We start from the raw sequence: 27,662 nt of genomic DNA on the forward strand, positions 1-27,662 counted from the left end.
GGGGGATGCACCTTCGTCAACGCCTCGCTCTTTACGCTAAATTTCTCTAGTGCTTTGACAAACTTTTTATCTCTGTTCAATAGTCTTTGTGTTTCATCAGTCCTTTTTATAAACTTGAGACAACAAGTTAGACCTTAGCGTTCTGAGGAAGAGGTTAAGGATGGGGAACCCGTTTATTAGCGAATTGATTTCTGGTCATTGTAAGATTTAATTTCACTTTTCACTTTCAGCTGAAAAAATTCCCGGTTTTATTTAATTCCAGGTTGTTTTTCAAATTATGCGCTGGCCTGACCAAAATGCTATGTAGAAAACAAGTCATCACCATCTCCGAATTCTTGGTATTCAATTTATCATGTCAGCTATTGTAAATTGATAGGTAGGGTCTCACTTTTTCCGTTTTTCTGCCTTAGAACTAAAATTTCGGATTGTAACTACAATTTTAAAAAAATTAAATATTCAGTCCAAATTTTCGGTGAACACTAGCATTGTTGACTAGATACTTAATAATATTTTCACTAAATTATTTTGGGTGGATGGTTAGGAATATTGTTGTCTACATAGATGGAAATTCTGCCTGACTTTTGGTTTTCTACACAGCTGAAGCCATTGCAACCTTTACATTAAGGTTTTCCGATAGTTAAATAGATTGGAAACATATGTATAAGCCAAAGAGAGATAAATATTAAATAAATGTCATCGAATAAATAGAACATTAGTTTCAAAGCCAATTTTCTGTAATAAGGAGGGAAGAATCATTTCACAGCTCCTTAATTCAGGCCACAGACATATTACAAAATAGAAACCAGACCGCAAGGAATTTTGCGAGTCCTTTGCGCTTTTCCTCTTTGCCTTCAGTACACACGTTGACTATGAAGTTTGATTTCAGTAAGAATGGTTATTTTATATTGCAAGAAAAGACTTGGTGACAAACTTATTTTGCACTTCCACAGGTATGATATTTTTTATAAGATGCTTCTTTCTGATATTATTTTAGATGTGGAGATGTCAAGGGAAATTATCTGGGGGGAAATTTGTATCGAGTTGGAATTTTACGTGAGAACAACTTTCTATGGCGGGGAGCCGGATTTCACGCCATTATTTTATAACAATCAGAAATTAAAATGAAATAAAACTTTTTTCAACTGAAAGTAAGGATGAGCATTAAAACTTAAAACAAACAGAAATTATAATGTATGTGAGGGAGATGGCCCCTCTTTAATACCTCTCTAATTAAGCTAATGTTTGCCTTTTGTCCAAATTCTTTGAAAACTACTCTTAAAACAAAAGGGCAGTTTATTTAGAATAATAACCCTTTTCAAAAATTTTCTAAAAGAGTCAAAACTTACCGTAAAGAAAAAGGAATTGAGGCAGGAGCAATCCCCTTCATGTAAGTAATGATATCTGTTCGTTTTAAGCTTTGATGTTGCTGCTTACTTTCGGTTGAAAAACTTGTTTTTTTTATTTAATTATATATCAAAGATACATAATGATTAGGTCAATGTTTAGCAATATAAAAGTGATTTATCAGGGGAAAAAAACATGCAGACTACCCCTATCCCTTCTGTGAATGAAGGTTTCGATTCTCCTAAAATGTTTTTGTTAAAACCTGTGTATTTCCTTTAGTCTGTAAAAATTACTACTCTCGCCAATGCGTTTTTCAAAGGAGATTATCACCACAGTTCCAGCTAAGTCTACGTACCCGGTTGTTTTTGCCACCAAGGACTGTTTCTAACGCGCTCAGGTTTAGCAAGTGGTTTCATGCGAGATCTGGTATCTATTTACAACTATATATCTATGATTCAGGTTTAGTCTAAATGCAGTGAGACAAAAGATTAATTCCAAGCCTGTTTGCCAGACCCTTTTCCATATTGACCTGAAGTCTCACGAAACGTTCGACAAATGGGGATTAAATTAAAGTACAGTCTTTAAGACATCTGTTCCCCCTCCCTCTCGCCTAAACAGTGACCCATTATTTCTATTTTGTCATAGCTGATTTGCAACTATACATCACAACACACAATTTCATGAAAAATCAAGCTAATCTTCTCAAAATAAATTGCACAGGCTATTCGGCAAAGCACTAAACTAAATGTCTGGAATAACCCTTTATCTTTAATTTATTTAAAAGCTTTTTCCACAAAATAAGTTTTTCAAAGAAAAGTAAAGAACTCCATTAAACAAAAAATTAGCAAAAATAAAATCAAATAATCTACCAAGCGTGAAACCACCACAAATCAGAATCGATAAATAAATAAAAACCAAAAAGGACATAAATTGTAATAATTAACCGAGTCAAACTCAAAACGAGCAGAAATTAACATAAGTTGGGCGCAAAACCCCCATGCCTTCCCAAGGCCAGAACAAAATTTGCACTTTACTGAAAAAATACAAATGTTTTTACTTTTATAACTTTAATAAATCAAATAGTATTAACATCTTAATTACTAAATGTCATTAAATGCATATTAAACTGACAATGTACATTCATTTGTATTTTTCAGCAAAGTGCAAATTTGCAGTAAAATGCAAAGTGCAAATCTTCGAGTGTCCTCGTTCTTTACTTAGGCAGCGCGATCCTGCTGCCAATGATTTAAACAATAACTTTTTATATAAGCCTTATATGCCCCCAGGCATAACATACAACCCTTGCACTGAGGGCTCTGAAGGGATTATAATCCTAAACGACCAAATTTGCAGAACGTTCAACTATGTTGAACAAAATGGATATCTCAAAATTTTGACCGGATGTGTTTTTTGAAAATGGTGCGCACTAGTGGGGCGCTAGTCGCTATCCAATCACTTTCAACTATTAAAAAAGGCACTAACCCTTTCAATTTCCAATTGAATGAGCCCTTTTGAAATTTCTAAGACAACACTTTCAATAAAAACTTTATATGCTCCAGGGTATAACTTACAACCCTTGCCTGAAGACCTAATTTCCAAAACTTTCAACTATGTTGAAAAATGGCTATCTAAGAATTTTGATTACGTTTGGGGAAAAGGTGGGCGTGAGAGGGGTGTTAGTTGCCCTCAAATCAGTTTTGACTATTAAAAAGGGTACTATCCCTTTGAATTACAAATCGAATGAGCCTTTTTTCAAATTTTACGACAAAGATTTCAATAAAAACCTTATATGCCCCCAGGGCATAACTTATAATCATTGCCCTGAGGATTGTGGGGGATTTTACGCCTCAAAAATATATTTTCTATCTGGAAATTAACTACGCTGAACAAAATGGCCATCTCAAAATTTTTATTGGATGTGTTTGGGGGAATGATGGGCGTGGGAGGGGGGGGGGCTAGTTGCCCTCCAATCACTTTCGACTATTAAAAAGGGCACGAGCACTTTGAATTTGCAATCGAATGAGCTATTTCTGAAGTTTCTACGGCATCGCTTTCTTTAAACACCTTATATGCCCCAGGGCAAAACTTAAAACCCTTGCCACGAGGGCTGTGGGGGAGTATCCCCCTCTAAAACATATTTTCTATCTGGAAATAATCGACGCTGAACAAAATGGCTATCTCAAAATTTTGATTTGATGTGTTTGGGGGAATGATGGACGGGGGGGGGGGTAGTTGCCCTCCAATCACTTTCGACTATTAAAAAGAGCAAAAGCCCTTTGAATTTCCAATTGAATGAGAATTTTTGAAGTTTCTACGACAGCGCCTTCTATAAAAACCTTATATGCCCCAAGCCCATAACTTAAAACCCTTGCCCTGAGGGTTCAGGGGGAGTGTCCTCCTCAAAAATATATATTCTATCTGGAAATCAACTACGCTGAACAAAATGGCTATTTCGAAATTTTGATTGGAAGTGTTTGGTGGAATGATGGGCGTGGGGGGACTAGCTGCCCTCTAATCACTTTGGACTATTAAAAAGGGTACTAGCCCTTCGATTTTCCAATCGAATGAGCCTGTTTTGAAGGTTCAACGACAACACCTTCTATAAAAACCTTATATTCTCTTAGGGCGTAACTTAAAACCCTTGCTCTGAAGGTTGTAGGGAAGTGTCCTCCTCAAAAATATACTTTCTATCTGGAAATCAACTACGCTGAACAAAATGGCTATCTCAAAATTTATATTGGATGCGTTTTGGGGTAAAATGGGCATGGGGGGGCTAGTTGCCCTCCAATTACTTTCGACCATTAAAAAGGGCACTAGCCCTTTGAATTTCAAGTCGAATGAGCTTTTTTTTAAGTTTCTACGACAACAACTTCTTTGAAAACCTTATGTGACCCCAGGCCATAACTTAAAACCCTTGCTCTGAGGTTTGTGGGGGAGTGTCCTCCTCAATATATTTTCTATTGGGAAATCAACTACGCTGAACAAAATTGCTATCTCAAAATTTATATTGGATTTCTTTGGGGGAATGATGGGCGTTTGGGGGGGATAGTTGCCCTCCAATCACTTTCGACTATTAAAAAGGGCACTAGCCCTTTGAATTTCCAATCGAATGAGCTTTTTTTGAAGTTTCTATTACATAGCCTTCTTTAATAACCTTATATGCCCCCAGGGCACAATTTAATACCCTTGTCCTGAGGGTTGTGGGGGATTGTTCTCCTCAAAAACATATTTTCTATCTGGAAATCAATTACGCTGAACAAAATGGCTATCTCAAAATTTTGATTGGATGTGTTTGGGGAAATGGTGCGCGTGGGGGGGGGAGGCTAGTTGTCTTCCAATCACTTTCGACAATTATAAAGGGCACTAGCCCTATGAAATTCCAATCGAATGAGCCTTTTTTGAATTTTCTACAACAACGCCTTCCATAAAAACCTTATAGGCCCCAAGGGCATAGCTTAAAACCCTTGCCCTGAGGGTTGTGGTGGAGTGTCCTTCTCAAAATATATTTTCTATATACAAATTAACTACGCTGAACAAGATGGCTCTCTCAAAATTTTGATTGGATATGTTTGGGGAAATGATGTGCGTAGGGGGGGGGGGGCTAGTTGTCCTCCAATCACTCTCGACTATCAAAAGGGCACTAGCCCTTTGAATTTCCAATCGAATGAGCCTTTTTTGAAGTTTCTACAACAACGCCTTCTATATAAACCTTATATGCCCAAATGCATAACTTAAAACCCTTGCCCTGAGGGCTGTGGGTCATCCGCAACTACGCTGAACAAAATGGCTATTTCAAAATTTTGATTGGTTGTGTTTTGGGGAATAATGGGCTTAAGGGGGGAATAGTTGCGCTCTAATCACTTTCGAGTATTTAAAAGGGTACTAACCCTTCAAATTTCCAATCGAATGAGCCTGTTTTGAAGTTTCTACGATAAAACTTTCTGTAAATAAAACTTATATGCCCCCAGGGCATAACTTAAAACCCCTTGCTCTGAGGGTTGTGGGGGAGTGTCCTCCATCAATTACGCTGAACAAAATGGCTATCTCAAAATTTTGATTGGATGTGTTTGGGGGAATGATGGGCGTGGGGGGGGCTAGCTGCCCTGCAATCACTTTCGACTAATAAAAAGGGCACTAGCCCTTTGAATTTCTACTTGACTAAGCCTTTTCTGAAGCTTCTACGAAAAACCCTTCTATAAAAACCTTATGTGCCCCCAGGCCATAACTTAAAACCCTTGCCCAGAAGGTTCTGGGGGAGTGTCCTCCTCAAAAATATTTTTTCTACCTGGAAACTAGCTACGCTGAACAAAATGAATTTCTCAAAATTTTGATTGGATGTGATTGGGGGAATGATGGGCGTGGGGGGACTAGTTGCCCTCTAATCACTTTCGACTATTAAAAAGGGTACTAGCCCTTAAAATTTCTATTCGAATGAGCCTATTATGAAGTTTCTACGACAACTCTTTCTATAAAAAAAAACTTATATGCCTCCAGGGCATAACTTAAAACCCTTGCCCTGAGGGTTGTTGGGGAGTGTCCTCCTCAAAAACATATTTTCTAACTGGAAATCAACTACTCTGAATAAATTGGCTATCTCAAAATTTTGATTGGATGTGTTTGGGGGAATGATGGGCAGGGGGGGGGCCTAGTTGCCCTCCAATCACTTTCGGCTATAGAAAAGGATACTAGCCCTTCGAATTTCCAATCGAATAAGCCTGTTTTGAAGTTTTTACGAAAATGCCTTCTATAAAAACTTTATATTCCCCCAGGGCGTAATTTAAAACACTTGCCCTGAGGGTTGTGGGGGAGTATCTTCCTCACAATATATTTTCTATCTGGAAATCAACTACGCTGAACAAAATGAGTATCTCAAAATTTATATTGGATGTGTTTTGGGTAATAATGGGCGTAGGGGGCGTAGTTGCCCTCCAATCACTTTCGACTATTAAAAAGGGCACTAGCCCTTTGAATTTCCAATCGAATGAGCTTTTTTTGAAGTTTCTACGACAACGCTTTCTTTAAAAACCTTATATGACCCAGGGCATAAATTAAAACCCTTGCCCTGAGGGCTCTGGGGGAATGTCCTCCTCAAAAACATATTTTCTATCTGCAAATCAACTACGCTAAACAAAATGGCTATCTCAAAATTTATATTGGATGCGTTTGGGGGAATGATTGGCATGTGGGGAGGGGAGGCTAGTTGCCCTCCAATCACTTTCGACTATTAAAAAGTGCACTAGCCCTTTGAATTTCCATTCGAATGAGCTTTATTGAAGTTTATACGACAACGCCCTCTTTAAAAACCTTATACACCCCCAGGGCATAACTTAAAACCCTTGCTCAGAGGGTTGTGGGGGAGTGTCCTTCCCAAAAACATATTTTCTATGTGGAAATCAATTACGCTGAGCCAAATTGCTATCTCAAAGTTTTGATTGGATTTGTTTGGGGAAATGATGCGCGTGGGGGGGGGGCGAGTTGTCCTCCAATCTCTTTCGACTAGCCCTTTGAAATGCCAATTGAATGAGCCTTTTTGAAGCTTCTACAACAAAACTTTCTATAAAATCCTTATATTCCCCAAAGGTATAACTAAAAACCCTTGCCCTGAGGGTTGTGGGGGAGTATCCTCCTCAAAACATATTTTCTATCTGGAAATCAACTAAGCTGAACAAAATGACTACCTCAAAATTTTGATTGGATGTGTTTGGGGAAACGATGGGCATGAGGGGGGGGGTGGTGCTAGATGTCCTGCAATCACTCTCGACTGTTAAAAAGAGCACTAGCCCTTTGGATTTCCAATCAAATGAGCCTTTTTAAAAGTTTTTACAACAACGCCATCTATAAAAACCTTATATGCACCAAGGGCATAAGTTAAAACCCTTGCCCTGAGGGTTGCGGGAGAGTGTCCTCCTCAAAAACATATTTTCTACGTGTAATCAACTACGCTGAACAAAAAGGTGATCTTAAAATTTTGATTGGATGTGTTTAGGGAAATGATGGGCGTGGGAGGCGGGGGGGTCTAGTTGCCCTCCAATCAGTTTCGACTATTAAAAAGGGTAGTAGAACTCTTAATTTCCGATTGAATAAGCCCTTTTTGAAGTTTTTCCGACGACCCCTTCTATAGAAACCTTATAAACCCCGGGGCATAACTCAAAACCCTTGCGCTGAGGGTTTTGGGGGAGTGGCCTGCTCAAAAACATATTTTCTATCTGGAAATCAACCTCGCTGAACAAAATGGATATCTCAAAATTTTGATTGGATATGTTTTGGGGAATGATGGGTGTGGGGGGGCTAGTTGCCCTCCAATCACTTTTGACTATTAAAAAGGGTACTAGCCCTTCAAATTTCCAGTCAAATGCACCTGTTTTGAAGTTTTTACGACAACACCTTCTATAAAAACCTTATATGCCCCCAGGGCATAACTTAAAACCCTTGCCAGAAGGGTTTTGGGGGAGTGTCCTCTTCAAAAATATGTTTTCTATTTGGAAATCAGGTGTGCTGAGAAAAATGGCTATCTAAAAATTTTGATTGGATGTGTTTGGGGGTATGATGGACGTGGAGGGGGGCTAGTTGCCCTCCAATCACTTTCGACTATTAAAAAGCGCACTAGAACTCTCAATTTCCAATCGAATGAGCCCCTTTTGAAGTATCTACGACGACCCCTTCCATATGAAGTGCCCTGCTCGAAAGGAAAAAAACAATACATAGTACATTGTGCCAACATCGTTCTTATATGCCCAAAGGGCTTAACTTAAAACCCTTGCCCTGATGGTTGTGGGGAATTTTCCTCCTCAAAAACATATTTTCTATCTGGAAATCAACTATGCTGAACAAAATAGCTATCTCAAAATTTTGATTGGATGTGTTTGGGGGAATGATGGGCGTTGGGGGGGGGGGCTAGTTGCCCTCCAATCACTTTCGACTACTAAAAAGGGCACTAGCCACTCCAATTTCCAATCGAATGAGCCCTTTTTGAAGTTTTTACGACAACTCCTTCGATACGAAGTGCCGGGCTGAAGAAAAAAAAACACATTGTGCCCACATCATTCTTTACTTAGGTAGCGGTAGCCTGCTGCCTATGATGAACTACTTGACATTTCAGAAACGAATACAAAACCGTGCAGCAGTACTACGTGACATTTAATTTCTCTGAAACTGGGAGGCTCAATGCATTGTTTTTACTTATTATCACTTTTAAATCAATTGGATATCCTGGAATTTTCAGTTGATAGCAAATTTGCCCTTTTGGGGGCAATTTCGTGTTTATTGATATGAAATGACAGAACATGCCACTTTTTCATGGAACCATCTTTTCGGTCAATTAAAAAGAGCACTGGAACTTTAAATTTGTATTTTATAGAGCACTTCTCCGGTTTTCTAGGAGCATCGATATGATATCATTGCCAAAGGAAAAAAACAAAAAGAGAAACAAAAAGACATTCATCCGTGATCTTTATTCTGAGAAACAAAAAATACAAAATTCATCATTTAGGAGCTTGTCACCTATTTACCAAATTTCTCAGGGTCATAGCTTTTGATTTTTGACGTTAAATTCAATGAATACCATGCTTTTGGAATCAGTATAAATAATGATGCTAATGGGATCAGCATAAAATAACTACGTATTAATTTTTATCAAGATTTAATTTTCAGAGTTATGGTTACTCATGCCCGAATCAAACATTTGTTACCACTAACTGTCTGATGGAGCGAGACGATCAACAAGATTTAATTTAGGTCTCTAAGACCTAAACAAGAATAATAAAACGAGAATCTACAAAATCAAGAGTCCAACATCGCAATGGAAAAACAGGTCATTTGGTTTGAAAAACAGGTCTCTAGTGCGTCTTAAAAACCCATTGTCAAGTACTGGATTTGGTAGAATTTTTAAGCAGATTCGACAAAATTGTTTTCAGGGTATCGATGTTCAATCCAGCGAGAGTTTAGAACTTTTCATCTACAAGTTCAAAGCGAGCGTTTCGTTGAAATAACATGACACTTTAATAGTGCGGGTGAACATGTCTTCTAGAAAATTTGATACAGGCCTCTCAAAATAATATCTGCTCAACCTGTTTCAAACTCCGTGTTAGATGCTACTTGGTCTAAAAGATGAATTGATTTTGAAGAGCTGGTGTCCAACACACTTGGAACCTGCCAGATAAAAACTCTCTAAAGTTTTACTGGGCAGAGCACGACAACTCGAAACAATTTTTGACGAACAAACTTGAAATTTTTTACCGTTCAAACCTGCCACTTAAAAACGTGTCCGTAAACAAAAGTTTCTGGAATCAAAATCACCCAAAACAAATTTAAAAAAATAAGCTCCTGTGTCTTAGCCATAAGAAAATTGACAGACAAGTTCAATAAGGTTATTTTTTGGCAATCAAAAACTTAGGTGCTTGTGTTTGCTTGTCTTCAGATTTTCCCCCCAAGAATTAGACCTTGAATGTAGCTTGTTAAAAGCTGCAAAGAATTGAGCTTTACTAAAGAAACTCAAAAGAATACAAAACCAACTTGTCAAATAATCAAAAGTTTGTTTGCTGGCTGCTTAACAATTTTAATCTTATAATCAATTCATATACATTTCCGAGTTTTACTATATCCTTTTTTAATCTCATGTGTTTGCAATTTCTTTTCCAGCTTGAACTTATGGCTAACCGTCGAGGTTAATGTGACTCAACTTTGCCATATTAATTAAAAAAACTATCCGGAAAAAGGTTTTAATAAAAATAAAGAGCCTTATTAAAACTTAGGACGAGCTAATATAAACTTCTATAATAATTCAAACTTAAAAGGACCGGAAATGGTCACCATAGAAGAAATGAAACCCAAAACCCATAGAAGTTAAAATAAAAGATTACATAACACAAAAAGATAACAGTCACAGATAATTAAATAATCCAAAACAAGAAGAATTATGCTCAAGTTAAACTTAAACAAAACTGAAATACTGCAAATACGATTTTGAATACCCCCCCAGCGTTGCGTTAAAAGCCTGCTGGATTATTTGCACTTTACTGACAGTAAAACAGTCTTAAGTAAACAGTTGTTACATTTTAAACGGTTTATAAGTTATAAGTCCTTTCGAGTGATCTTGATTATCATATTTATTTTATTTTATTATTGCATTTTCGTTGAATTTTTAGAAAATTAAAAGAAAATTAATGAAATATATAAAGTTTCAAGAAACACAAACAGTGAAATAGTAAATAGAAGGATAAGGGGTAGAGCGGGAGGGGGGGTGACAGTAGCCGAACTAGATATATTCTAAGCGTGCAATTTTTTATTGTTCAGTATTATAATTCATTTATAAATGTTTAAAATATGTTTGATAATTTTCCAATGGCTTATTCCTGAATTTAGGCCCAGGAGGCAAACAGTTATCAATACCCAGGGTCAGAGTAGCAACACTGAAGAAACTTTTGGCCAAACTCTGGGCATTTAAACGGAGAAACCAGTGAGGGTCGACAGAGCTGTTTCCTTACAAAGACCCCTATATAGTTTAGAATGTTGTGATACAAATGCAAATAATAATAGTCTACCTATTTTGAGTTGTTTTAAAATTGAGTGTTTTTAAAATTTACCATTCTTACTAGATACGGGTGCATCAAAATCATTAATTCGAGAGGCAGTTTTTAAAAGGTTTCCTCCTAGTGTCAAAAATTGCGTAAGCATTTGCCAGAATACTCTGACATCAGTGACAGGGCACAGGCTGACAAATTTGGGGGAATTTCCATTAAAATTTAGCACAGGGGATAAACAAATAACAGTAACGGTGATAATATGCAAGCAGCTACCATTTCTTTGTATTCTAGGAGTAGATGCCATCAGGAAATATGGGATCGTATGGGAACCCATATCTGATACAATAACCATAAACCAGGCAAATGAAACTAATAGGCAAATTTGCGTAACAACAGATAAGGAAAATGACGATTCGAATTATAACCTAAAAATAAGCTGAAAAATCACAATACAAGAGGGAAAAACCGCTCAAATTATGGCGACATTAAATTTAAAAGAAGGAAAGGTTAAAACGATGGATGCAATGATAGGAGGATATACCCTAAAAGAAAACCCCATGATTTTCGTGGAAAATCAAGTTATTATAATTGAAAATGGTATCACATATCTAAAATTATGCAATATAAGTAATAACAAAGTAAAACTGAACCAAATAGAACTTGGGTCAGTGGAAAAGATTTTAAATTCAGAAATAAAATCTCTAAACAGTCCAGAATTACGCGTAAATTTCACTAGCCACGAACAAATTTCCTCATAAGAACCACAACTACAAGAAAAGTATGGAATGTTGAAAACTATTTTTTTGCAACAATTTGATTTGAAACATTTACCGGAAAACGTAAGAACCCGGGTGGAAAATATTCTTTGGGATTTTAGATGGACTTTTGCAAGACACAAAGCAGATTACGGATTAACTTACTTAACCACGCACAAAATATCAACAGAGAGCCCTCCATTGAAAAAGTCAGCGCATAAAACACCTTATCATTTAAAACCATGGCTTAACGGCCAAATAAAGGAAATGGAACAACAGGGTATAATTAAAGAAAGTGTTAGCGATTGGTGTTTTCCACTGGTAACAATCAGAAAAAAGATAACACCTGGAGGTTATGTATAGATTTTAGAGCGCTAAATGCCGTCACGGTAAAAGACGTGATGAAGTTACCAAGAATTGATACAATTTTAGATTCGCTAGGAGGTACAAAATTCTCCACTAGTTTTGACTTAATAGCAGGATATTGGCAATTTGCTTTAGATCAAGAAACTAATCATAACCCAACAGTAATCTTAGACGATGGAAGAACGTTCGCATTTGAACGTATGCCTTTTGCCTTGTCATTTAGTCCAAATTGTTTTAGTCGACTAGTGAATTTGGTGTTAAAAGATAACTAACCAGGAAGGAAAAAAGAAACCTCGGCTTATTTAGATGATGTAATTTTGTTTGATGAAAAGCTGGAAGATTACTTGGTCGGACTTGGAAAAATACTGGAAAGGTTTGAAAAAGCAGGCTTAAAATTAAAACCAGAAAAGTTAAAAATAGTAGTGCCAAAACTGGGTTTTCTTGGACACCTGAAAACCAAGGTACTATTTCACCAAATCCAGAAATATTTACAGTCATAGAAAATTTACAGCCTCCTAAAGATAAAAAAAGCTGCAGATCAGTTTGTGGTTTCTTAAGCTATTTCAGACGATATATTAAAAATTGTGCAACAATTGCACAAACTTTGACAAATCTTTTGAAAAAATCAGGTAATTTCGAATGTCCAGCGGACGCAAAACAAGCGCTGGATCAAATAAAAAGGCAATTATTACAGGCACCAATACTTCAACTACCAGATTTGTGACAAGACTTCTGTATCCAAACAGATGCATCGGGGTACGGTTTTGGAGCCTTATTTTTAAACATAAATTCGGAAGGAGTAGAATCGATAGTCCAATACGCCAGCAGGTTACTGACGGAGGCAGGAAAAAATATTGTTACAGCTTCTAAGAGATCCCAGAATTTGTTTAGATGAAATACAAAATGATAGATTATGTTACAACCTAGACCAATATAAGCAAGAAATGGTGATGCAAATGAAAAAAGCTATGGAACAAGTTAAAGATAATTTAGAAGATACGAAAACAGAACAAAAAGAAAAATATGACAGAACAAGCAAAAATAAAACAAATTACTGTTTAGGAGACTTGGTTTACGTATACAAAACCAACCTGGAAGGGACAAAAAAGTTAAAGCCAAAATGGGATGGGCACTACAGGATTGTAAAAATTCTACCAAATAACTTAACATATGCTCTAAAGAATTAGTATAATGAAAAGGAAGAAGTAGTACACTATAATAGAATGAAAAAAGGATTTTTCTTTTCAAAACCTTGGAAATCAGAGCCTTTTCCTTTAGACGAAGAAATAGAGGAAACAATTTCACTGGTATATATCAGAAGACTAAATGAATTTTATGACTTTCTTAACGACCGCAAAGGTTGGGAGGAGTGGAAGCAGTATTTAGCCCATTCTTGGCTACAAACTCTCCACAGCAAACAAGAGAAAAAGGGCAATATTCGATGCTCATCGGATACTAGTGATTAAGAACCTCAAACACAACCTAATGGTTTAAAACATGATAAACCAAAGGTGAAATCTAAAGAGGAAGAAAAATTGAAAGGAACCAATGAATTATCTGATTTTTTTAAAGTATGTTTTATTCTGTTTTTTTTATGTGCTTTATAATAGTGTCTTATTTGTTTTGTTGGCCCTTTACAAGCTGAGCTTCTTGGGCGTGTATAAATTTTAAGTTTGTAATTGTTTTGTTTTTAGTATCAATAAATTGATTAATTGATTGATTGATTGATTGATCATACATTAGACTCTCCTAGAGTCTTAACACAAAGATGGCTTTTGGAACAAACACCTTCTACCAGACGCGAGCTAACAGAATATGACACCGATAATTCTTCTACAGAAACAGATATAGCTAAACCTGGGCAATCGTTAAGAAAACCCTCCTTAAGAGAGAAATTATGGAGAAAAGTAAATAAACCAGAAGGACAGTAGCTTCCTTCGTCAGCAGCACAAGCAGGTAAATAACTTATCAAAAAGGCCAAACATAATGAGAAACAAAGATTACAGATATTTGACGAGGCAACAAAACCACACTCGAAGTCAGAGCCTTGTAAATCCCACGATAGAGAACACGGAAAAACTTGCAAATATTATAAAGAAGAGAAACAAAAATTTGGAGTCCAAATTCAGACCAGGAAACGGAGAAAGGCAGAACAAGCGTAGCCCCCAGCCGATTAATATTTGAATAAAACTAATGATAACGGAAAAAAATAAACGAGTAAAGAGCTTCTAAGGATATATCCATGTTTTAATAATGTAGAAATGTCCTTCATAATATATCAAATAAATATGGTCAGCTAGTAGAAATCAAATAGATTGAAGTAAATAGTCCCTTATATCCCAATTATTCGACAAATAGATTGTGCCATTAAAAGCCAACAGAAACCTTATCACGGAAACAATTACACAGGGTTATTAATAGGTGACTCGTAACTTTTAATGGGTGTAGTGAAACCAACTGGCTTATGCATATTTAGAATCAGCATTAAACGAATTTTGAAGAATTCTAAAATAATTATAATGGGAAAGACAGCAAGAGTTTGCATAAAGTGCGTGCTACATGCATAAGCTAGCTGCAATCTTATTATAAATAATAGAAGATAACAAATAAATACTTACCAAATAAGGACGCTATATATAAACAAGAAGCCGTAGATAAAATTTGTCAAAACTTATAAAGTATAGCACTGTATAAAACAAAGTTTTCTTTGGTATAAATAATTTCATATATGAAATAAATTCACGACAAACCATTAACAGAAATAATCAGGGCGAGGAAATTGAATGAAAGACACAAAATAATAGGACCATTGGCATTTAAAAACGAAAATTGCTAAACGTCTTGTCATTGGGGGGTATCCACCAAGCTAACCAAAAATATCTCATACATAAAAGTCAAACTGGAGAAGGTTTGAGCTGGGTGTTCGGGTAAAGTTCCACTTGCAAGGGAAAATAAATAGAACGTGGGAAACTTTACGCGGGCACTGAACCCATAAACCTTTAGAAAAGGGTAATAGTCAAAATATCACGAAAGGGACAAAGTGCACTCAATGACTATAAAAAACTAAGGCAAAAATTATGTTAAGGATAAATACCAGACTTGAATAATATAAGAGATTGTAGGGAAACCGCAGTGGGAGCTGATAACCGCTATCACTAAACAGAATTTGGCACAAACTATGCATTATTTTTTTGTAAAGTACCATAGACAAAGAATAAGAGTTTGTGATGAAAACCACACAAATTTGAGGAAATAAGGATATCGTAAAAATTATGTTTTTGTGAGAGATGAGAACTAGCAAATACGAGGCAAAACTTAATTAAAAGTGTTCTAAAAATCAGTACTTTTAGAGTACTTTTCTAGAACAAACACTTTAAAACGAAGAAATTTACAAAATTAAAAAAAAAGATACAGGTAATAACGTGAATAAATAAATTTATTTATAAGTGAATAGATAAATTTCTAGGGCATGACGCACGAATTCTCAACACCAATAAGTGACTAAGAGGGTTTAAACAAGTTCATTAAAGCCAATAAACGCCACCCCATATTGACAGAAGACTTTTCAAAAGAATGTATGTTAACCGTGTTAATACAAATCTTATTAGAGGTGGGAAAAGATCCTAATATTAAGTTTTTGCAAAAATTAAAGGGGGTGGTAAAAACTAACACAAAAATAACGAAAGAGAACAAGGAATTGTTACAAGTTTTAAAAGAACAAGCAAATTCAAAGAAACTTATAGAGATGTTTCAAAAAAAGTAATATAAAATGGATACTCAGGCTTTCAAATCGCTCATGTGCAGTGATACACAGTCTGAATCGGTTAATGAAAACAATATACAAAGATAACGGGAAAATAGTAACCAATGAATTATCAGGGCTACGAACTTATTTTCCAAACTTTTGTTTAAAACCCCTAATATGCTGGTTAGCCCTATAAAGCGTAAGACAGCATATTGCGGAAAAAAAACCTTTACAAGAAAACGGAGGGACATTGGGTAATATCAATTCTTTTCTTGTAGACAATGTGGAAGTTGTACTGGTGGGCTGTTTTATCGCTATTATTTTTGGGAAAAATCGCTAAGATGACAAAAAAAAATTAGAGGGCGAGAAAGTACAAAGTAGTTGGCAGAGGAATTATAATGCAAATACGCCAGGTGAGAATTATAGAAAATTACTGGCAGCTCCTATTTGAAAGAGACTTAGAACATTTATAAAAGATGCTAGATACCATAAGATTAAAAAAGGACGCTTATAAAAAAGACAATCGAAGCCTCTTTGTTAAAAACTTGTTACCGAGAAGAAAAAATAATTTTGCGAAAAACCAGATATGAAAGAATTGCAAATATATCCCATAGCTTCGAGCAATCGGTGCTTGCAAAATTGTACGCAATAAACAGACAAGTAGAAGCTATAATGCATGTGACGAGACACCGTACTAATGTTAATGTTCAATCACTAATAGAATAACGAAATAAAACGAATATAGCTTTCGAAGATATACAAAAATATTATTTGGAAATAATGCATGCCAATATCCCGGATAAAGAAAAGACAGAAATATCGACCAAAACATATTTTCATATCGAAAAAGAAAATAAAACGTTATGGCTAGCACAGAATAAAAAAATTTCCAGTTTAAATGGGACTCTAGGGAAAATTTACAATATATTCAGTAGGATAGAGAATTTCTGAAAGCAGGCCAAACCTAATCTTGAGGAGGTAACTTGCGGTTTTAAGATTCAAATTCATTTAATTCAAAAACAAGACATAGTTCTCGTGGGCAAAGCCCGAATATGATATCTCTTAGTCATAATTAGCAAAATAAAATCGTCCGATGAAACTTCGTCAGGATAAAATAAACTAAATAATAAAAACACTAGAGATCATAGTGATATTTCACAAAGCTTGGCACAAAGCTTTTACTGTAGCGCATTGTGTTACAGTGGACTGGGGTTAGCTTTGGAACTTTCTCAGCCACTTACCTGGGGGGGGAGATCTTATAGGGACAAAAGGTGGGACATGATCCTAACTATCGTTTGGGTTGGAATTATAGAAGTAAAACATATTCTGCCCATTGGGAGTGACGAAACGTTTATTTGTGAAGGTTTCGTTTACTCTAGTTTCAAATAGGCCAAGCATGTTCATGTTTTAGCATTTAGATTCTCGAGCAATCGATGTTCTTGTTGTCAAACAATTCATTAAGCAATCATTTCAGCAACCCATACTGGGGCATTGTTGTCATTTAAACAGTGGATGGGCTCGCTGACTTTTCAGCGCTGACTTTGCTTACGAGGGATACTGAATATGTAAGATTTTCATTACTATTGTTTGCAATTTCCATTCGATTCATGAGAATAGGTTTAACAGTCTAGTCCCCGATCCCAGGTGGTACCCTGTCAAAGGATTTTTTAATAAAGTGGTTTCCATCCTTCTGCCGCAATTATGCCGCGCAGTTGGATTTCTCGTCAAGGGGCTAGGAACGGAAACATCCTTATGGTTCGTATAAACTTTGGACGCCGGGCACCAAGAATCCACTTTTTTAATGTTTCGTGCTTGGTATCCATTATAGAATAATTTCCTAAAATAAGTTTTCAGACAGCATAAAAATATTTTTAGGCTTGTATTTTTCAAAACAATTTCTGGACAGGTCCCCTGGAGCCCCCTTTTCACCTGAAGGATATCCCAGACCCTACAGAGGTGAGCACCCTGTTGTCACCCTTGTTGAATATATCCTTCATCAAGCTCTGGAAATTTCAACTTAATTCACTATGCCGTTCCCAAGATATTGCTGATACGCCCTTTTAGCAACCTGTATGCACATAGTGCGTCTTAATTTATTTTAAATTCCCCTTCATTATTTCTTTTAAATTTTCACTTCAATATCTTCAGCCTTAGTATTAGTCCCAAAAGTAGTGGTATTTTTAGTTGCAGTAGCAGTATTGGTTGTGGTAGTAGCAGTAGTAGTATTAGCGTGCACTTATTGCCTTTTGGTCAGTGGATCGTTGCCCTTACCTTTTCCTGACCTGAAATCTCCAAGTTAATATCTTAAGCCATTCTTGAGATACGCCCTTTTGACAACATGCCTAAACTTAGTGTGTTTTGATATATATCAATAATCTTCTCTACATACCCTAAAAGATTTAACTGAATGGAAAGACTCTTTACTCAGGCAGCACTATTGCGCTGCCAATGACAGAGGATCAAGCATGCTTTCCTTTCCCGATAATAAATACTATATAAAAACAACGGATGAATTGAAAAGCTTACAGCCGTTGCCCCGAGGGCTTTAATCATTTTTGATTCTAAAAAGGGCAGTAGAAACTTCAATTTCCATTCAAATGAGGCCCTTCCGAAGTTTTTACAACTTGCGGTAGCTTCTGTTCATTATAAGTTCAACTTTAGTGCTCGTTTCAATTTGCCTTTGTTTTAGGATTCACTAATTTATTTATAGCAGTAATTTTCATTTTTCTGTTCGGTGTGGTCATTCATTTTAATTTATGTGTCTTTTGGGGTTGAACTTTTCATTGACAACAACTTCTTCTGTTTCAAGAAAGAATTATTTTATAATTTAACTTCTGTTTGTCTTGGATTTTAACATGAATTAGTCTCTTTTAAAAATCTTTTTTTTTTATAACACTTTTCAAAACTAGTAATTAAAAACGTGGAATGATCGATTCAAATTGTGAAATAATGTAAATTTATTATATAGATAGGCTAGTTTATGAAGCCATTTTAGTGTCTGGGAGGGAGGCAGAAAGGAAACGGAAAGGTGACTTGTGGCCACTTCAAGCCCTTGAAGAAATTATGCTAGAAGTTTCCATTTGCGGTAAAAGGATTCAGGTAAATTCAGCTAGCATTTTTAGGCGCGAAAAATGATAATAAATATTCTATTTCGGCAATGATGAGTATCTAAAGCAAGACATTTAATTTTATAATACATGAACTTGGTCAACCCGTATCTTTAAGGTTTGAAGTCTATCGAAATTTCTCTCCTCCTAACGAGGCTATATGTAGCCCTAAGCTATATAATAAGTTTTTTGGGTTTGCCTAGTTTTAGTTTAGGCTAGCCTTACTTTACATGATGAACAAACAATTAGGCTAATGAGAAATAGGGATAGCCTTAGCAAACAAAATAATTGAGACTGACAGAAAAGTTTTGCATAGACAACCTTCCACACCTTAGCACTATGTGTGACCTCATTTGGGGTGGGGGAAGGAGGAAGGCTGGGATGTAATTGTCCTGAAGTCCTAGCAAAAGTTGCAATTTAAAACATAGGCCTATTGTAGGTTATAGGCAACCAAACAGTATGTAGGCTAAGCTAGTTTCACTGCTAATGTTAGTTTTTTTTGCTGTAAAATCTCAGTAAAGCTCCCATTACTAATCTCTAGACAATTTATGAATCTTGTAGAATTGCCATGTTTTTCAGCCATTAGCCTAGTGTCACTCTTGTTTAAATCAATGTACCTTTAAACTGAATCAACAGTAACAAAATTGAGAACCAGTAAACATATGAAAAACAAACAATTTTGTCCAGATATTTGTAAATTAATGGGTGGGGGTGGGAGGAGGATTAAAGTTCTTCAGTCAAAATGTGTTAACTACAATTATTCTGCTGGAATCTATTGATGTTTTCAAATAAAGGCTAATGCTGAGTGCTCTTCCAGAGAGTGTAAACTCAATTGGGATGCTACTGATCATGCAACAGCACCTGATCACTAAAGAACTTAGAATAAAACTCAAGTCATCATTCTAGAGCTCTACAAGGAATCCTTAGATTGATCCTAGCTTCAATTCAAAGTTATTTAAAATAATCATGAAGTCAGAATTTGTTTTTAACCACTTTATATAGCCAAAACTAAGAGAAAAATACATTATTTAAGGATCCATAAAAGTTTAAAAATTGAACTTCTGAGTAAAGCATTTATTATTATATTTAGAAAGAGCATAAAAAAGAAGGTAAAATTCTACTTTAGCTGCTTTTGGCTATTGTGGAAAGGGGCTAGGTTAGGAAAATGAAACTTTCAGGGAAGGGTGTACAGGCTAAAGTATGTCCCAGAAAGGTATTTTGAAGTACCTACTTCCACTCTTTCTCCCTCTAGAGGGTCCTGGCATTTGATGACCTTTTAAAATCTGTGTGTTCTAAAAGTGAAACCTTGTAAAATAGATCTTCTGCTTAAATGAAGTACAAAAAAATTGTTTCCAGCTTCACAACTGAAAATTAAGGTAAAATTTTGTTTTGTCAAAATTTCAGTTGGTCATGTCATGTCATGACCTGTCATTTAGGCAATTTTCAGGACCCTCTAGAGAAAGAAAGAGTTGATGTAGGTACTTCAAAATACCTTCCTGGGACATACTTCAGCCTGTAGACCCATCCCTGAAAGTTTCATTTTCCTAACCTAACCCCTTTCAAAAATAGCCAAAAGTAACTAAAGTAGAATTTTACCAAAAAGAATCAATGGTATGTTCACCTAATTTGTAGCTCTATCATGAAAATGTATTCAAATTTACCAAAATCTCTATTATACGACCTGAAAATGTGATTGTTTCATCTTTGAATTTTTAAAAAAAATTGTAATAAGTATGCTAAGCCAAAGAGTATAGGTAACATGTAAGAGTAGACACTGGTGCTTGTGTTGGTCATAAAAAGAACAACATCAGTATCATCTAGTGTTTAGTGACTCTTGGCATTTTTCAAGCTGAAATCATTTACTTATTGCTACACTAATTTTACCAACTACACAAATTAAATTAATTATTCCTATTTTTACAGTGAGAAAATGCCAAGTGTCTCCAAATACTAGATGGCATTGAGAGTCTTTTAGCTGGGCTAGATGATATGAATATACCATTCCTGGCCTTTTTTTAACTTGAAAAATCATGATCACTCTCAAGAGCTTGTCCAGAAATAAGCAAATACCAAGCTTAGGAATAAATTCTTCTCCAGTAGAGATGTCAGCCTATAGAACTAGAGAACAGAGTACAGCCTATGGTTAAAGAACAGTGACCTCTACCAATGTGGATGTGTTTAAGTTGTCTTGGATAGAGAGTAGTGTAAAAATCCATGGCACTTCTTGAGATGTCATATATCACTAATATTGCCAACCTGACAGACACAGGATTTTGTGTTCTTGCTAGGAATGGTCATTTTGAGTATTAGCCATAGGCCTAAGACAAGACCCCCCAGTACTCAGACAGGACCTAATCTTGGACAAACATTGTGACTAACATGTATCTTTCATAACTACTGACTACAGATTCCTAATTTTGATACAATGTGCTTATTGATATTTATTTTTATATATGTTTAATTGATTAGGCTAAATTTTATATTAATTGCTGACTTGAAATGCTTAGATAAGCATGCTATAGTGCAATTTTCGGTAAATATATATTAGATTCCATAAGTGACCTGTGTCCACACCCTCCTTAATGGTCCCATATTTAGCCTAGGAATATATAAAAACTAAAAGGAAGCAATAAAATAATTAAGTTCTTGCTTTATAATATACAGAATGTTTAATCAGATTATCATGTTTTGTTCCATTGTCATCCATTTTTCAAATCATTTTGAATAATATTTTACTAAATTATACCTCAATCACACAGGGAGATAAATTCCAGACTGAGAAGATAACTGGTTTAATGTAGGAGTTATAACAAATGACTAGGTTGAAGACATAGAGAAATACATTATCAGGGCTGTATAAGGGACAATCAGGGGGGGGGGGCTGTATTTGCAAATGAATTAATTATTATATTGGAGAAAAGTATAAAAAACAAAACAAGTAGTATGTACACCTTGTTCCTATTTCAACTTACCCAATTTTGTATAAAATGTCAAAATGTATCTTCTGAGTTTTTTGATTACCTTAAAGTTCAATTTGAAAATCACTTTTTCTTCTTTTTTTTTCAACTTCAACTATCTAATTTTATAATAAACTGCAAGCCAGAAAACTTGAAATTCACTTGTATTCTTGATTGTGCAATGTTCATTTTTTGTATTTCTAAATAAATTGTATACAAAAGAAATAGGGAGGGTTGGAAATCCTCTGAGAATGGTCTCTGCCCTCCTTTTACAGCCTAAAAATAGTGCTATTCGTTAATCAACTTTCATATTATGTAGGCTATGTAACTTTCTGTGTTAAATGATCAAGTCATGTTATATGAGGTTTTCCACACATAGACAAGTTTTTTTGCACTAGGCTGATACCATCATATTTACTGTCTTACCTCATTACAATCATCATAGGCAAACAATTCAAGAATTACTGATGGTGGATTGGAGATGGAGATTCAAGTTCTGGTCAAGCATGAGAGGCTTTCTTAGAAAGGTTTATGGAATTGTTTTCAAAGTTTAGTAATTGCTCATCTGAAAATTCCATTTTTGTTGCTGCTATTCTAACTTTCCATAATATGGGCTATCTTAAACTTATATGACACAATATTTGGTAAATTTGCAGTTGACAATATAATTTAGCTTGGATAAAAGTGAAAACGTCATTTGACGCCTTGTTATGCTCTTTCATAATTCAATAATTGCTTTTGAGGCTAATTGCATCTTGAGCCCTTAAAGGGACTCTGAAGGTATTTTATATGAATTATGGAAGAGGATAAGAAAGCATCAAATGGTGTTTTCACTTTCATCCTAGCTAAATTATATGGCGCACTGCAAATTTACCATGAACTTTACCCCCCTAATATGCATATATATATCCTGTATTGGAATATACCCTGAATTATTGATGGCAAAGGTTCAAATTACAAAATTCAGTGCTATTTTTGTTGAAAGCATTCAAAAAACAACTTCTTTGTTTGGTTCAAAAATGAAATACCTTTGGTGCTTTTTTTGGTGTTTTTAACTTTAAGGGCTCAAGATGCAATTAGCCCCAGAAGCAATTAATGAATTATGAAAGAGCATAAAAAAGCATTAAATGATGTTTTCACTTTCATCCTAGCTAAATTATAGTGCCACCTAGAAATTTACTGTTCTCTTCTTATTCTGTTAAGCTGCTTTAAAACTGCCAACAACAAATTTACCCAATATTCTAAGTAGAGCTCAAGTCTACTTAGCATTGCCTATTTTACAGAATTTGCGCTATTTCCATGCAAGATTTAAAATCTAAAGTAAAATATTTAATTTAGTGATACTGGAACTCATCCTGTGAATTTCAGAGTCTGATGAAATTCTTCCCATCTTTCCCTAATGAGGTCAGGTATAGTCCTAGGGTATATAATCAGTTTTTTTTTTCTTGTTGCCTATTTTATAAATTTGGCTAGCCTTACTTGGCATTAATAATAAACTATTGATGAGAAATTTTTGCCATATACAATATTTTCCTCATCTGGCATAAAAGTAAAGAGTTTGATGAGAATGTTATCAAGATTTCTAAAAATTTGTAAGGTGATATACTGCTGTAATTTATCAGAGGCAATGCTATAGTAAAGGCCATACTCATCTTACCAATTTTTAGTAAGTTTATACAACTCCATTGTTTTATTATTTTTTTTTCCCCTAAAGGCGCTTCATATGGAAAGGTTCATTGTATAAACTTAAAAGGGGGCTCATTCAATCAGAAATTAAGACTTCTAGTGCCCTTTTTAAGGGTCAAAAGTTATTAGAAGGCAACTAACACCTTTTCCACACCCACCATTTCCCCAAACACATCCAATCAAAATTTTGAGATAGCTATTTTGTTCTACATAGTTGATTTCTAGATTGAAATTATGTTTTTGAGGAGGACACTCCCCTGAAAACACTCAGGGCAAGGGTTGTAAGTTTTGCCCTGGGGACATATAGGGTTTTTATACAAAGCTTTGTTGTAGAAACTTCAAAAAAGGCTCATTTGATTGGAAATTCAAAGGGCTAGTGCCCTTTTTAATAGTTAAAAGTGATTGGAGGGCAACTAACACTTCCTCTGATGCCCACCTTTTCCCCAAACACATCCAATCAAATTTTGAGATAGCCATTTTGTTCAATGTAGTGGAACATTCTGGAAATTACGTCTTTGAGGATGACAACCCCCCACAGCCCTCAAGACAAGGGTTGTAAGTTATGCCCAGGGGGCATATAAGGTTTTTATAGAAAGTGTTGTTGTAGAAGCTTCAAAAAGGGCTCATTTGATTGGAAATTTAAATAGCTAGTGCCCTTTTTAATAGTTGAAAGTGATTGGAAGGCAACTAACACCCCTTCCAAGCCCACCATTTCCCCAAACACACCCAATAAAAATTTTGAGATAGCCATTTTTTTTCAATGTAGTTGAAAGTTCTGGAAATTATATCTTTGAGCAGGACACCCCCCACAGTCTTGAGGGCAAGGGTTATGGAACGAATTCTTGTATATACTTCAGAGAGGGCTCATTTGATTGGAAATTGAAAGTCCTAGTTCACTTTTTAACCTTCAAAAGATATTGGAGGGTAGCCATCCTCCCCCCCCCCAAATGCATCCAATAAAAATTTTAAGATAGCAATTTTGACGGGGGTGGGGGTGGGGGCAGCCCCTCCCCCCAATGCATCCAATAAAAATTTTGAGATATCAATATTGCTAAAAAGAGTTCAAAGATCATATAACAAAGGCTCTGGTGTCAACAGAACACCCTAGGGCCTGGGGGAAGATGTTGTAAGCTATGCCCTGGGGGTAGATATGGTTCTTATGGAAGGTATGCTTGTATAAACTTCAAAGAGGGCTCATTTGATAGGAAATTTAAAGTTCTAGTTCACTTTTTAAGAGTCAAAACAGATTGGTGGGTACCTAAGCCCCCCCCCCTCCACGCCTTTTTTCCTCAAACCCATCCAATAAGAACTTTGAGATAGCCATTTTTTGTAAAAAATAGTTCAAAGACCATATAATGAAAATTCAGGGTCAACATAGCCCCCCAGAGCCCAAGGGCAGGCATTGTAAGTTATGCCCTGGGGGAATATATGGTTCTTATGGAAGTGATGCCCATAAAAACTTCAAAGAGGGCTCATTTGATTGGAAATTGAAAGTTCTAGTTCAGTTTTTGAGAGTCAAAGGAAAGGGCAACTAGCCCCCCCCCTTACGCTCCTTTTTCCCCAAATGTATCTAATAAAAATTTTGAGATAGCCATTAAGCTAAAAATTGTTCAAAAGTCTGATAAACAACTCAGGTGTTGACACAACCCCCCCCCCAGGGCCTGGGGGCAGGCATTGTTGGCTATGCCCTGGGGCATGAAATGTATAAACTTCAGAGAGGGCTCGTTTGATTGGAAATTGAAAGTTTGACTTCACTTTTTCATAGTTAAAAGAGATCTGAAGGCAACTAGCCCCCCCCCCATGCCTTCTTTTTCCAAACCCATCTGATATAAATTTTGAGATAGTCATTTGGTTAAAAATAATTCAAAGATTAGAAAAGAAAAACTCCCATGTCAATGCACCCCCCCCCCAGGGCCTTGGACAGATAACTCCATATGATAAAAAATTTAGGTGACTATTTTGTTAAAAATAGTCCAAACATCAGATATTAAAATTTCGGGGTTGACACAACCCCCCGGGCCCAGGCACAGGCGTTGTAAGTTATACTCTGGGGGCATATATGGTTCTTATAGAAGGGATGCTCATATAAACTTCAGAGAGGGCTCATTTGATTGAAAATAGAAAGTTCTAGTTCATTGCTAAACGACTCAAAAGAGATCAAAAGGCAATAAGCCCCACGCCCTTTTTTCCCCAAACCCATCCAATAAAAATTTTGAGATAGCCATTTCTCTAAAAATAATTCAAACATCAGATAATAAAAACTCCAAGGTTGGCACAAACCCATTTTTTCATTTTGATATTGTTACTTTAATACCAGTTTCGATATTTTGATGAACATTTGATTTTTTTTTAAATTTGATTTTGAAAAAAGGAATTTTTAAAAACTTGAAGCTGTTTGCAATCAAAAACAAACAAAAGTTAATTAAAAAAACTTTCCGAAAAATAAGTTTTTCAAAGAAAAGTTAAGCCCATTTTAAACTTAAGCTTAGCAGATACAAGTACCTGATCAAATTCAAACTCAAAATGACCAGAAATTACTGTTAAAGAACAAATGAAACCCAAAACAAACATAAATTAAATAAATAATCATAGCAAAAAACATACAAACAAGTAATAATATAAATGAATAAATAGATCTTAAAGTAAGTAATGCTTAGATTGAATTTGAAAATCAAGCTTAAAAAAAAAAAAATATTTTTCAATTGAAGAACAAATGAAACTTAAACGAACATGAATTAAATAAACAATCAATGCAAACAAACATACAATAGATATTAATGTAAATAGATAAATAAATTTTAAAACTAGTGAACCTTAAATTGAATATGCAAATCAAGCTTGAAACAAACATTAATCACTACAAACCAGAGTTTGGGTATTGCCTCCTTCTCTCACTGTAAAAGTCTAAAACCTACTGCGTCATTTGCGCTTTACTGAAAACTAAATTCATCTTGAACAGTCTTGGAAAGTATAAACAACATCAAATTTAATATTTTATATATGATGATATTAATTGTTGAAAGATCTATTAGTTTAAGAATTTATTTCACTGTAATTTATTTTTATTTTCAATGGTTTAAAACTGGAAAAGAAAATATTTGTAATATAATTCGTTTTCAGTCAAGCGTCAATGACGCAGTAGGCTTTTGTTTTTTATTTACAGTTAAGGAAGGGGGCAGTATCCAAACTCTTGTTTGTAGTGAAACTGTATTCGTCTTGAACAGCTTTAAGAAGAATTAATAAATTAAACTGAATATTTGATGTATAATGATATTAATTGCTGAAAGCTGATCAGTTCAAATTTTACTATAATTTTAATGTTTATTTTCAATATATAGTACAAAAGAAAATATTTGTAATAAAATTGGTTTTCAGTAAAGTACCAATGCTGCAGTAGGTTTTAGAATTTTACAGTGAGAGAAGGAGGCAATACCCAAACTCTTGTTTGTAGTCATTTTTGTTTTTTTCAAGCTTGATTTGCATATTCAATTTAAGTTTCACTTGTTTTAAAATTTATTTATTCATTTACATTAATATCTAGGCTATTGTATGTGTTTGCATTGATTGTTTGTTTAATTTCTGTTTGCTTTAAGTTTTATTTATACTTCAGTAGCAAAATATTTTTTTTTGTTTTAAGCTTGATTTTCATATTCAATCTAAGTATTACTCGCTTTAAGATCTATTTATTCATTTATATTTTTATTTGCTGTATGTTTTTTCCTATGATTGTTTATTTAATTTCTGTTCGTTTTGGGTTTCATTTATTCTTTAATAGTAATTTCTGGTCGTTTTGAGTTTGAATTTTAACAAGTATTTGTATCTGCTGAGCTTAATTTTAAAATGGCCTTTACTTTTCTTTGAAAAAACTTATTTTTCGGAAAGTCTTTTTTTTTAATTAATTATGTAAATGTTGGGTGTACAGCATTGAAACTGATGTTTAGCATTCAAGCCTGAGTGCATAAAAGAGAGGGATAAGATTGTTTTTATTTTTTAATCATAGAATTGAGGAATGGGGGGGGGGGTAAAATGTAGGTAAATAATGTCTTTTTAATTCAAGAAATGGTTGTGCTAAGTGAACTGAATTCTTTCAAATGAATTTATAGTCGAAACCACGTCTCTGTAAAAGACCCTCAACCTTACCAGTGACTACATTAACTCTTAGAGTGTCAGGATTTTTCCAG

The 27,662-nt window shown here is 35.1% G+C and overlaps 1 protein-coding gene across 1 annotated transcript in view; it reads left to right on the forward strand.

Annotated features, from left to right (window-relative positions):
- The first annotated feature begins 354 nt into the window (after nt 1-354).
- LOC148943255 (integrator complex subunit 7-like) overlaps nt 355-27,662 on the forward strand; it is a 48,401-nt gene continuing 21,093 nt past the window's right edge. Inside the window, exon 1 of the mRNA XM_089101613.1 lies at nt 355-376. The gene's annotated coding sequence lies outside the window, so the exon portion shown is untranslated. The remainder of the gene's footprint in view (nt 377-27,662) is intronic.

Source organism: Artemia sp. Qi Xiang Cuo, chromosome 15, assembly GCF_049724085.1.
Source record: "Artemia sp. Qi Xiang Cuo chromosome 15, ASM4972408v1, whole genome shotgun sequence".
NCBI lineage: Eukaryota > Metazoa > Arthropoda > Branchiopoda > Anostraca > Artemiidae > Artemia > Artemia sp. Qi Xiang Cuo.